The sequence below is a fragment of the Scyliorhinus canicula genome, chromosome 15 (assembly GCF_902713615.1).
Source record: "Scyliorhinus canicula chromosome 15, sScyCan1.1, whole genome shotgun sequence".
In the NCBI taxonomy this organism is placed as follows: Eukaryota; Metazoa; Chordata; class Chondrichthyes; order Carcharhiniformes; family Scyliorhinidae; genus Scyliorhinus; species Scyliorhinus canicula.
This window is the reverse complement of record NC_052160.1, coordinates 139,979,747-139,991,848: the sequence shown is the minus strand read 5'-3', so window position 1 is coordinate 139,991,848 and position 12,102 is coordinate 139,979,747.

The window sequence follows — 12,102 nt, the reverse complement described above, 5'->3', positions numbered from 1 at the left end:
TTCTGCTTTGGTTTGTTTTTATGAAAATGCCTGAATAAAATATTTTAATAGAAGTGTCCATCTTTGTAACTAAGAGGATCCAGCCTATTCTGCAAACCTGTGACTTCACCTTTTTAACAAGACAATTTAGACAACAAAGAAATGCTATTAATTTCAAAGGAAGGCAATAAATCTTAGAAACACGCGGCAGATTAGTCAGTATCGAGAGCGAGAAAGACGTGTGAACACGTTGGGTCCAAACCCTGCATCAGAACTGGGAAAAGGTACAGGCAACCAGACACTCATATACACACACACACACATACACACACACATACACACACACACACACACACACATACACACACACACCCACACACAGACAACACAGATATACACACTGTCATGTGAGAGTACCTTTAAGAAATGGCTGTTTATCAGTGATGTCAGAGAATGGGTTAAGCTGGGCTGTCTGTCAGCTTTTTTACTTTTGCTTTAGGCTGTTTGCTGCAGGGTGTGTTTTAGTTTAATTTTCAGGGTTGGAGCTGAAGCCAGGCAGAGCAGATGTACTGTTGATCTCTCTGCCATGAAAAGACTATCTCTTGATCAGTTGGTGAATTCAGAATTATAAATGTTCTGACGAGTGGATGTAAACCTAATGTGCTTCTGTTAAAAGGTGTTTCTTTTGTCTTCAGGATGTTGTTTGGGAAGTTATTAAGCATTATTTAGTGTTGTATTCTTTGGGGGTTGTATTTGAAATGATGGTTGTGAACATGTTCACTGTATGTTTTAAAAAGATTAACTTGTATTCACAGAATAAACATTGTTTTTCTTTAAAAAATTACTTTTCCATTTCTGCTGTACCACACCTGTAGAGTGGGCCGTGTGCTCCCCATACCACAATCTATTAAAAGTTGTGGGTCAGGTGAACTCCATGATACACTTTGTGGTTCTCTAAACCCTGGCCCATAACAAATTGGGGGCTCGAGGAGGATAAAAGTCTATCTATTGGATTGGCTTAGTGAACTTAAAGATAGTGAGGGATGTGCATATTGTGGTTGCTTTTCGGTTGTGGTATTCTAGTTTATGTAGGGAGTGTGTTGTGGACAATGGCTCTTTCAGAGGCTCTGATGTTTTTGGGGGTGGAGATGGTCACACGCAGTACCTTATGGACAGAGACTAAAAGCAGACTGTTAGATTTGGCAAAAACATTGCAGTTAACATTACCTGACAAAATGCAAAAAGGTGAGGTAATTATGGCGGTGGCTAAGCATTTAAAGTTGCCTGAGATACAGCCTGACTCATTAAGCAACTTGAACATGAGAAAGAATTAAAGCAGCTTGAGTACGAAAGAGAGGATAAAAAAAGAGAGAGAGCGGAAAGAGGGAGATAGAGAGGAAAAAGAAAAGGAGAGAGAAGAAAGGAGAAAAGAAAGAATAGCCCTAGCAGAACAAAAAGAAAGAGAAAGGGAGATACAGATCAGGGAAAAAGATAAAGAGAGAGAGTTTGAACTTTGGAAAATGGCCATGAAACATGACAGTCAGTTAAAATTGGCAGACGTAAAGGGAAACGTACAATTGGATGATAGCGATAAGGACAGTGAGAAACAGCATCAACGTCGAAGGCCTGGTGGGGATTTATTTAAATATGTCCAAGCATTGCCAAGGTTTGACGAGAAGGAGATGGAAGCATTTTTCATTCATTTGAGAAGGTAGCTAAACAAATGAAATGGCCATAGGACATGCGGGTATTACTGATTTAAACAAAGCTGATAGGTAGGGCTAGTGAAGTGTTTGCATCACTACCGGAGGAGGTATCTGGGACGTATGAAGAGGTGAAAAAATCCATCTTAGGTGTATATGCGTGAAACTGACAGACAAAGGTTTGGAAATTTAAGGAAGGAATTTGGTCAAACATGCATGGAGTTTGAAAGGCTCAAACAGAGTAATTTTGATAGGTGGATAAGGGCTTTGGAAATAGACCAAACGTATGAAGCTCTCAGAGAAATTACACTTTTGGAGGAGTTTAAAAATTCAATTTCTGATGTAGTGAGAACTCATGTGGAAGAACAGAGGGTTAAAACTGCGAGGTTAGCAGCAGAAACGGCAGATGATTATGAATTAGTTCAGAAATCAAAGCTTTGTTACCGACATCAGTTTCAGCCTGTGAGGGATAGAAACTGGGAAGATGAGAAATACTCAAGTGGTAAAAGTAAAGGCGATCTGATGGGAGATAATAAGGAGAGTGTACCCCAGATTAAAAATGAAATCCAGGAGGGTGGAAGAGACATGAAAAGTTTCAAATGTTTTCACTGTAATGAACTAGGCCATGTAAAGTCACAGGGTTGGTAGTTGAAGAAAAGCACTGGGAAGGCTGATGTGGTAAAACAGGATAAGAAGTGGGGTTGGTTAAAATGGTAAAGGAAAGCCCAAGTGAAGCGAAGGAGCTGCAAAAGATTGTACAGCCTGATCTAAGAAAGTGCCAGATGTCTTTAAAGAATTTACTTGTGTGGGCGAAGTTTACTCATGTGTATCAGGAGGAGCAGGTAAAGAAGTCACAATTTTAAGAGATACAGGAGCTAGTCAATTTTTAATAGTAAGAGATGAGGAGTTATGTAGTTTGGGAAGAATGTTGCGAGGGAAAGTGGTAATATGTGGAATTCAGGATGAGAGGAGTAGTGCTCCATTATATAAGGTAAGGTTGGAAAGTCCAGTGAAAAGTGGTGAAGTACTAGTAGGAGTAATAGAGAAAGTATCTTGTCCAGGAATACAGTTTATTTTGGGTAATGATATAGCTGGATCGCAGGTGGGAGTGATGCCTACTGTGGTTGATAAGCCAGTGGAAAATCAGACAACTGAAGTGTTGAAGGACGAATATCCTGGGCTTTTTCCGGATTGTGTAGTAACAAAGTCGCAAAGTCACAGGTTAAGACAAGAGGAGAAATCAAAGAGTGAAGATGAAGTTGAAGTGCGATTATCAGAAACGATTTTTGATCAGATGGTTGAAAAAGAACAAGAACAGGTGGAGGATGAGGTGGATATTTTTAGTTCAGGAAAATTAATGGAGTTACAACAGAAAGATATAGAAATAAAACGGATGTATCGGAAAGCATATACGGAAGAGGAATCTGAATATATACCAGAGTGTTATTACCGTAAAAGTGATGTCTTGATGAGAAAATGGAGACCTTTACATATGCAGTGGGATGAAAACTGGGCAGAAGTTCATCAAGTAGTATTGTCGGTAGGGCATAGAAAGGAGGTGTTGCGAGTTGCACATGAGATACCAGTGGGAGGTCATTTGGGAATAAGGAAAACTCAAGTTAAAATACACATTTTTATTGGCCTGGACTACATAAAGATGTAGCTAAATTTTGTCAAACATGTCACACATGTCAAGTGATAGGGAAACCTCAAGCAGTGATAAAACCAGCACCCTTAATACCCATTCCAGTATTTGAGGAACCTTTTACAAGGGTCCTAATTGGTTGCGTAGGACCGCTTCCTGAAATGAAAAGTGGGAATCAATATCTTTTGACGATAATGGATGTGTCTACTAGGGTTTCCAGAGGCGACCCTCAGTATGCCTACATGGCGCACTGCCACGGACGACAAGATACAGTCTCCCTCCAGGATCTGGCATCTGCCAGCTCCCCAGCGACCATCGAAAAAGCCGGAGCTGAGGCGATCACAGAGAACGATCAAGGCGCCGGACAGACTCGGTATGTGAGCCCACTTCACTCCCGCTGTTCACCACTGTTCACTTCTACTAATCGTCTCGTGTGAATTGATGGTCGCATCAAGGAGATGGGGTGGGGGGGGGGGGGGGGGGGGGGGGTTTGCAGGAAGGTGTCCGAGGTCTACAAGGAGCTGATGGTTTGGGAGGGGGCCCTGGTGGGGGACAGAAAGCGTACGAGGGATGAGAAGCTGGGTAGGAGGTGGAGGCCGGGATGTGGGTTGAGGCCCTGTGGAGGGTGAATGCGTCCTCGCCGTGTGCGAGGCTAAACCTCATTCAGTTTAAGGTCATTCATAGAGCACATATGACGGTAGCGTGGATGAGTAGGGTTTTTGAGGAAGTAGAGGATATGAGTGGGCTTTGTGCGCGGAGGCCCTCGAACCGCATTCACAGGTTTTGGGCATGTCCGAAGATAAAGAGGTTCTGGCAGGGGTTTGTCTGAGGTCAGGGGTGAAAGTGGCGCCGAGTCAGAGGTAGCGATATTCGGGGTGTCGGAAGACCCAGGCGTCCAGGGGGCGAGAGAGGCCGATGTCGTGGCCTTTGCCTCCCTGATAGCCCTGGAGACAGATCTTGCTCGGATGGAGGGGCTCGGAGCCCCCGAAAGCAGGGGTGACGGTGTGTGACCTGGGGGAATTCCTGAGGCTGGAGAAGGTCAAGTTGGTCATGAGGGGGTCTGCTGATGGGTTCACTCGGAGGTGGAAGCCGTTCTTTAAGGAGGATTGAAGGTTCAGTAAGGGCGGAGGGGAGCGAGGGAGGTAAGGGGGTGGAAATGGGGAAGGCAGGATGGAGAAGGGGTGATGGTGGGGAGCGGGGGGGGGGGGGGGGGGAAGGGGGAATGGGTATTGGTTATTTATAATGTTGTACGATTTTTCTTCTGCTTTGGTTTGTTTTTATGAAAATGCCTGAATAAAATATTTTAATAGAAGTGTCCATCTTTGTAACTAAGAGGATCCAGCCTATTCTGCAAACCTGTGACTTCACCTTTTTAACAAGACAATTTAGACAACAAAGAAATGCTATTAATTTCAAAGGAAGGCAATAAATCTTAGAAACACGCGGCAGATTAGTCAGTATCGAGAGCGAGAAAGACGTGTGAACACGTTGGGTCCAAACCCTGCATCAGAACTGGGAAAAGGTACAGGCAACCAGACACTCATATACACACACACACACATACACACACACATACACACACACACACACACACATACACACACACACCCACACACAGACAACACAGATATACACACTGTCATGTGAGAGTACCTTTAAGAAATGGCTGTTTATCAGTGATGTCAGAGAATGGGTTAAGCTGGGCTGTCTGTCAGCTTTTTTACTTTTGCTTTAGGCTGTTTGCTGCAGGGTGTGTTTTAGTTTAATTTTCAGGGTTGGAGCTGAAGCCAGGCAGAGCAGATGTACTGTTGATCTCTCTGCCATGAAAAGACTATCTCTTGATCAGTTGGTGAATTCAGAATTATAAATGTTCTGACGAGTGGATGTAAACCTAATGTGCTTCTGTTAAAAGGTGTTTCTTTTGTCTTCAGGATGTTGTTTGGGAAGTTATTAAGCATTATTTAGTGTTGTATTCTTTGGGGGTTGTATTTGAAATGATGGTTGTGAACATGTTCACTGTATGTTTTAAAAAGATTAACTTGTATTCACAGAATAAACATTGTTTTTCTTTAAAAAATTACTTTTCCATTTCTGCTGTACCACACCTGTAGAGTGGGCCGTGTGCTCCCCATACCACAATCTATTAAAAGTTGTGGGTCAGGTGAACTCCATGATACACTTTGTGGTTCTCTAAACCCTGGCCCATAACAAATTGGGGGCTCGAGGAGGATAAAAGTCTATCTATTGGATTGGCTTAGTGAACTTAAAGATAGTGAGGGATGTGCATATTGTGGTTGCTTTTCGGTTGTGGTATTCTAGTTTATGTAGGGAGTGTGTTGTGGACAATGGCTCTTTCAGAGGCTCTGATGTTTTTGGGGGTGGAGATGGTCACACGCAGTACCTTATGGACAGAGACTAAAAGCAGACTGTTAGATTTGGCAAAAACATTGCAGTTAACATTACCTGACAAAATGCAAAAAGGTGAGGTAATTATGGCGGTGGCTAAGCATTTAAAGTTGCCTGAGATACAGCCTGACTCATTAAGCAACTTGAACATGAGAAAGAATTAAAGCAGCTTGAGTACGAAAGAGAGGATAAAAAAAGAGAGAGAGCGGAAAGAGGGAGATAGAGAGGAAAAAGAAAAGGAGAGAGAAGAAAGGAGAAAAGAAAGAATAGCCCTAGCAGAACAAAAAGAAAGAGAAAGGGAGATACAGATCAGGGAAAAAGATAAAGAGAGAGAGTTTGAACTTTGGAAAATGGCCATGAAACATGACAGTCAGTTAAAATTGGCAGACGTAAAGGGAAACGTACAATTGGATGATAGCGATAAGGACAGTGAGAAACAGCATCAACGTCGAAGGCCTGGTGGGGATTTATTTAAATATGTCCAAGCATTGCCAAGGTTTGACGAGAAGGAGATGGAAGCATTTTTCATTCATTTGAGAAGGTAGCTAAACAAATGAAATGGCCATAGGACATGCGGGTATTACTGATTTAAACAAAGCTGATAGGTAGGGCTAGTGAAGTGTTTGCATCACTACCGGAGGAGGTATCTGGGACGTATGAAGAGGTGAAAAAATCCATCTTAGGTGTATATGCGTGAAACTGACAGACAAAGGTTTGGAAATTTAAGGAAGGAATTTGGTCAAACATGCATGGAGTTTGAAAGGCTCAAACAGAGTAATTTTGATAGGTGGATAAGGGCTTTGGAAATAGACCAAACGTATGAAGCTCTCAGAGAAATTACACTTTTGGAGGAGTTTAAAAATTCAATTTCTGATGTAGTGAGAACTCATGTGGAAGAACAGAGGGTTAAAACTGCGAGGTTAGCAGCAGAAACGGCAGATGATTATGAATTAGTTCAGAAATCAAAGCTTTGTTACCGACATCAGTTTCAGCCTGTGAGGGATAGAAACTGGGAAGATGAGAAATACTCAAGTGGTAAAAGTAAAGGCGATCTGATGGGAGATAATAAGGAGAGTGTACCCCAGATTAAAAATGAAATCCAGGAGGGTGGAAGAGACATGAAAAGTTTCAAATGTTTTCACTGTAATGAACTAGGCCATGTAAAGTCACAGGGTTGGTAGTTGAAGAAAAGCACTGGGAAGGCTGATGTGGTAAAACAGGATAAGAAGTGGGGTTGGTTAAAATGGTAAAGGAAAGCCCAAGTGAAGCGAAGGAGCTGCAAAAGATTGTACAGCCTGATCTAAGAAAATGCCAGATGTCTTTAAAGAATTTACTTGTGTGGGCGAAGTTTACTCATGTGTATCAGGAGGAGCAGGTAAAGAAGTCACAATTTTAAGAGATACAGGAGCTAGTCAATTTTTAATAGTAAGAGGGCAGCAGGGTAGCATGGTGGTTAGCATAAATGCTTCACAGCTCCAGGGTCCCAGGTTCGATTCCCGGCTGGGTCACTGTCTGTGAGGAGTCTGCACATCCTCCCCCTGTGTGCGTGGGTTTCCTCCGGGTGCTCCGGTTTCCTCCCACAGTCCAAAGATGTGCGGGTTAGGTGGATTGGCCATGCTAAATTGCCCGTAGTGTCCTAATAAAAGTAAGGTTAAGGGGGGGGGGGGTTGTTGGGTTATGGGTATAGGGTGGATACGTGGGTTTGAGTAGGGTGATCATGGCTCGGCACAACATTGAGGGCCGAAGGGCCTGTTCTGTGCTGTACTGTTCTATGTTCTATGTTCTATGTTCTAGATGAGGAGTTATGTAGTTTGGGAAGAATGTTGCCAGGGAAAGTGGTAATATGTGGAATTCAGGATGAGAGGAGTAGTGCTCCATTATATAAGGTAAGGTTGGAAAGTCCAGTGAAAAGTGGTGAAGTAGTAGTAGGAGTAATAGAGAAAGTATCTTGTCCAGGAATACAGTTTATCTTGGGTAATGATATAGCTGGATCGCAGGTGGGAGTGATGCCTACTGTGGTTGATAAGCCAGTGGAAAGTCAGACAACTGAAGTGTTGAAGGACGAATATCCTGGGCTTTTTCCGGATTGTGTAGTAACAAAGTCGCAAAGTCACAGGTTAAGACAAGAGGAGAAATCAAAGAGTGAAGATGAAGTTGAAGTGCGATTATCAGAAACGATTTTTGATCAGATGGTTGAAAAAGAACAAGAACAGGTGGAGGATGAGGTGGATATTTTTAGTTCAGGAAAATTAGTGGAGTTACAACAGAAAGATATAGAAATAAAACGGATGTATCGGAAAGCATATACGGAAGAGGAATCTGAGTGTGTACCAGAGTGTTATTACCGTAAAAGTGATGTCTTGATGAAAAATGGAGACCTTTACATATGCAGAGGGATGAAAACTGGGCAGAAGTTCATCAAGTAGTATTGTCGGTAGGGCATAGAAAGGAGGTGTTGCGAGTTGTACATGAGGTACCAGTGGGAGGTCATTTGGGAATAAGGAAAACTCAAGTTAAAATACACATTTTTATTGGCCTGGACTACATAAATATGTAGCTAAATTTTGTAAATCATGTCACACATGTCAAGTGATAGGGAAACCTCAAGCAGTGATAAAACCAGCATCCTTAATACCCATTCCAGCATTTGAGGAACCTTTTACAAGGGTCCTAATTGGTTGCGTAGGACCGCTTCCTGAAATGAAAAGTGGGAATCAATATCTTTTGACGATAATGGATGTGTCTACTAGGGTTTCCAGAGGCCACTCTAGTATGTAATATTACAGCTAAAAAGATTGTGGAGGAGTTACTTAAATTCCTTACCAGATATGGACTACCCGCAGAAATACAATCGGATTAAGGATCAAATTTTACCTCGAGGTTATTCAACGAAGTTATGGATAGCTCAGGAATAAAACAATTTCAATCAACTGCTTACCATCCAGAATCGCAGGGAGCTTTAGAAAGGTGGCATCAGACATTAAAGACAATGTTGAGGCATTATTGTCAAGATTATCCAGAAGATTGAGATAAAGGAATTCCATTCATACTGTTTGCAATTAGGGATGCACCAAATGAGTCAACCAAATTTAGTCCTTTTGAACTAAATTTTGGTCATGAGGTAAGAGGACCATTTAAATTGATTAAGGAAAAATTGGTGAGTGAGAAATCGGAAATTACATTATTGGATTACGTGTCAAATTTTAGGGAACAATTAAATAGAGCAGGTGAATTGGCTAGGCAACATTTGAAAGTTGCACAAAATGTGATGGAACAGGTAGCGGACAGGAAATCCAAAGTTCGTAGTTTTGCCAGTGGAGGTAATGTTTTAGTGTTGTTACCAGTGATTTGTGAGCCTTTAAAAGCTAGGTTTTGTGGACCTTATCAGATTGAAAGGAAATTAAGTGAGATGAATTATGTGGTAAAAACACCAGATAGAAGGAAAACTCACCGAGTGTGTCATGTGAATATGCTTAAAAGGTACTTTGAAAGGGAAGGAGAGAAAAAGGAGGTTTCAATGATTTTAACTCAAAGTGATGAATCAAATCCAGATGACTGTGAATTTGACATACCTCAAATTAAATTGGAAAATGAGGACGTTCTTAAAAATTGGGACAAATTGTTGAGTTACCTTCCAGAGGAAAAATGAACTGACCTGAAAGAGTTATTGATTTCACGTGGGCAAGTTTGTAGAGATGAATTGGGAAGTACTAAAATGGCTATACATGATGTAGATGTGGGAAATGCTTTTCCAATCAAACAACATTCTTCAAGACGCAACCCGTTAAAATTGGCACAGGTTAACAAAGAGATTGAGAGTATGCTTAAAAATGGCATAATTGAAGTGGGTTGCAGCCAATGGAGCTCACCCATAGTGATGATACCAAAACAAGACGGTACCCAACGGTTGTGTGGGGACTATAGAAAGGTTAATGCAGTTACCAGAACAGACTCTTATCCTATCCCACATTTGGAGGATTACGTTGAGAAAGTAGAACAATCAGTTTTTATTTCCAACCTGGATTTACTTAAAAGTTACTGGTATCTTTATCCGAAAGGGCGAAGGAGATTTCAGCTTTTGTGACTCCAGATGGTACACACCAATTCAAAGTTGGGGCTGGTTTAGCACAGGGCTAAAGAGGTGGCTTTTAAAGCAGACCAAGGCAGGCCAGCAGCACGGTTCAATTCCCGTACCAGCCTCCCCGACCAGGCGCTGGAATGTGGCTTCTAGGGGCTTTTCACAGTAACTTCATTTGAAGCTTACTTGTGACAATAAGCAATTTTCATTTTTCAAGTTATGCCATTTCGCATGAAAAACGCCCCAGCCACATTTCAACAGTTAACTAAAAAAGTTGTTTCAGGGTTACCCAATTGTGCGGTATACATTGACGATCTGGTAATTTTCAGCCAGACATGGAAAGAACATTTAAAACATCTGATGGAGTTATTCGATCGACTTCAGGAGGCGGGCTTGGTGATAAACCTGGCCAAAAGTGAATTTGAAAGGGTCGAATGGTCACGCGGGATGTGAAAACAAAAGTTATTGGGGAGTTTCCGATACCCTCGACACGACGGGAAATGATGCGATTTCTTGGTATGAGTGGATTTTACTGGAAATTTGTACCGTATTTTAGCAGTGTGGTCACTCCACTGACGGACTTGCTCAAGAAGCGTGACAAATCCCAGTGGACAGCAGAGTGTCAGCGGCCTGAAGGCTGTGTTAACCACTGCTCCTGTGTTAGCCATCCCAAGTTATACAAAACCATTCAAAGTGGCGGTTAATGCGAGTGATGTGGGCGCAGGTGCGGTGCTTCTACAAGACGACGACGAACGGCTAGAGCAGCCTATTGGTTATTTTTCAAAGAAATTGAATTCTCACCAGAAAAAGTATTCGACGATTGAGAAGGAGACTTTGAGTTTGGTGCTGGCTTTGCAACATTTTCACATTTATGTGACCAGCAATCCGTCTGACACCGTTATATATACTGATCATAATCCGTTGGCGTTTTTGGAGCGATTCCATAATAATGCAACGCTGTTTCGCTGGAGTTTATTGTTACAGCCATTTCATTTAAAAATAGTACATGTGGCAGGACGAGAAAACGTGATAGCCGATGCTTTGTCACTAATGTGATGAATGGAAGCAATTTCAGTTGGAGGAAGAAGAACGACAAAAAAAATGGACTATATTATTATACCTGTTTGTGTGTGTTGTTTTTTGAAACGAAAAAGCATATTTACTGCGTGCATTTGTTAAAGGATAGTGAAAAGGTGAAAAATGAAACCATTTTGAAGTTGATGGTTTATTTTTTTTCTTGGGGGGAGGTGTCAAGTGAGAGTGCCTTTAAGAAATGGGTGTTTAAGAAATGACCTTTAAGAAATGGGTGTTCATCAGTGATGTGAGAGTGTGGGTGGAGCTGGGCTGCCTGTCAGCTTTTTACTTTCGTTTTAGGCTGGATGTGTTTTAGTTTTGTTTTCAGTGTTGTAGCTGACGCCAGACAGAGCAGGTTGATCTCTCTGCCATGAAAAGACTATCTCTTGATCATTTGGTGAATTCAGAATTATAAATGTTCTCACAAGTGAATGTAAACCTAATGTTCTTCGGTTAAAAAGTGTTTCTTTTGTCTTCTGGATGTTGTTTGGGAAGTTATTAAGCATTGCTTAGTGCTGTATTCTTTGGAGGTTGTATTTGAATTGATGGTTGCTAAGATGTTCACGGCATGTTTCAAAAAGGTTAACTTGAGTTCATGGAATAAACATTGTTTTGCTTTAAACAATACTTTTCGATTTCTGCTGTACCACACCTGTCGAGTGGGCTGTGTGCTCCCCATACCACAATCTATTAAAAGCTGTGTGTCAGGTGAACTCCATGATACACTTTGGGATTCTCTAAACCCTGGCTCATAACAACACACACACACACAGACAACACAGATATACACACACACACACACAGACAACACATATATATATACACACACAGCCACATACACACACACACACAGACACATACCCACAGACACACTCACAACACACATATATACACAGACACGCACACACACAATACACATACACACAACACACATATACACACACACATATGTACACACACATATATACACACACACATATACACATGTACACACACACACATACAACACAAATACACATACACCATACACACACACATACACTTGCACAGATGCATACACACACACATACATACGCACACATATACACATACACACACACAAATACACACACACACATATACACATACAACCACACATACACCCACCCACACACACGCAGCCACACACACACTGTGGTCTGTGCAGGGTGTTCCTTTAGGGAGACCGTCCCTGGGGG